The following is a 1,744-nucleotide window of genomic DNA, read 5'->3' as shown; positions in this document are numbered from 1 at the left end:
CAGGTTTCATCATGTGTCACCAGGTGTCACCAGGTCACCAGATTTCACCAGGTCACCAGGTGTCACCAGGTTTCATCATGTGTCACCAGATTTCACCAGGTGTCACCAGATTTCACCAGGTCACCAGGTGTCACCAGGTCACCAGATTTCACCAGGTCACCAGGTGTCACCAGGTTTCATCATGTGTCACCAGATTTCACCAGGTGTCACCAGATTTCACCAGGTGTCATCAGGTTTCACCAGGTGTCACCAGATTTCACCAGGTCACCAGGTGTCACCAGGTCACCAGATTTCACCAGGTCACCAGGTGTCACCAGATTTCACCAGGTGTCACCAGGTTTCATCATGTGTCACCAGATTTCACCAGGTGTCACCAGATTTCACCAGGTCACCAGGTGTCACCAGGTCACCAGATTTCACCAGGTCACCAGGTGTCACCAGATTTCACCAGGTCACCAGGTGTCACCAGGTGTCACCAGATTTCACCAGGTGACACCAGGTCACCAGGTGTCACCAGGTTTCACCAGGTCACCAGATTTCACCAGGTCACCAGGTGTCACCAGGTGTCACCAGATTTCACCAGGTGACACCAGGTCACCAGGTGTYGCCAGGTCACCAGATTTCACCAGGTTTCTCCAGGTGTCACCAGGTGTCACCAGATTTCACCATGTGTCACCAGATTTCACCAGGTGTCACCAGGTGTCACTCAAAGCCAAACGGTGGGACATTATGTGTCTGTACTGGAGGCTTGTCTTACCCTCTGTCAATCATCCTGGAGAACAGTTTTGTTGGGTTGGTAGTAGCTGAGAGTCCTCCTGAACACAGACTCAGCGTTACCAAACTGCAGATCTTTCATAAAGGTTTTATAGTTTTACTTAAAGCACAGGTGTCCTGTCCTGGTCCTCAGTGAAGCTTTCAGGACTTCAGGTCCTCAGCTGGTTGACTGGGTCAAAGTTCAGCTGTAAGTGGGATGTGAGACCACCCAAGTCCACAACCAGAGGACAAAGCACAGCAGTGGTAGGTTCATGCTCAGGTGTTTCTCAGCAGCAGGTCACAGAGAGCCCCATGTTTTACAAACCTCCACAGCATTCAGGTACTGGTCCTCCAGGACCAGGACTGGACCCCCCCTGATCTAAGTCCACTAACTTCAGGTCAACCAGACTGAAGAACACAGAGCTTCACTACTGCAAACACTGACCGTGTGCTTCAGGTCTCTGTAGACCCATATGTCTCAGGTCTCTGTAGACCCACATGTCTCAGGTCTCTGTAGACCCACATGTCTCAGGTCTCTGTAGACCCACATGTCTCAGGTCTCTGTAGACCCACATGTCTCACCTGTAGCACACCTTGTTACTGATACATTCATTATTTCACCAAATATTTCTACTCATTTACTCTGTTTAATTATTCAGAGGAAATAAAAACAATCATAACCTGTTGCTATAATAAGTTAATAAGTTAACAAGTTATTAAGTCAATAAGTTAATAAGTTAATAAGTCATAACAGCTTGAAGCTGTTTCTGTACAGATGAAGACAACCTGTTCACAGAGAAACTGACAGGTTCCAATAACCCTACAGAACCTGGACCAGACCCAACCTGTTAGTGTGTCCTGAAGTGGGCTGCATGGGTCCAGGTGTGAGTCCTTCATGAGTCCAGGAGTGAGTCCAGGTGTGAGTCCTTCATGAGTCCAGGTGTGAGTCCAGGAGTGAGTCCAGGTGTGAGTCCTTCATGAGTCCAGGTGT

At 48.8% G+C, this 1,744-nt stretch overlaps 1 protein-coding gene across 1 annotated transcript in view; it reads right to left on the bottom strand.

Annotated features, from left to right (window-relative positions):
* Nucleotides 1-1,380: 1,380 nt before the first annotated feature.
* minar1 (membrane integral NOTCH2 associated receptor 1) overlaps nt 1,381-1,744 on the bottom strand; it is a gene marked incomplete in the record, with an annotated part of 8,338 nt that continues 7,974 nt past the window's right edge. Inside the window, 1 exon segment of the mRNA XM_014027403.1 lies at nt 1,381-1,717.

The sequence above is a fragment of the Austrofundulus limnaeus genome, unplaced genomic scaffold, assembly GCF_001266775.1.
Source record: "Austrofundulus limnaeus strain Quisiro unplaced genomic scaffold, Austrofundulus_limnaeus-1.0 Scaffold647, whole genome shotgun sequence".
NCBI classification, from domain to species: Eukaryota; Metazoa; Chordata; class Actinopteri; order Cyprinodontiformes; family Rivulidae; genus Austrofundulus; species Austrofundulus limnaeus.
This window is presented reverse-complemented; position numbering and strand designations above follow the sequence as displayed.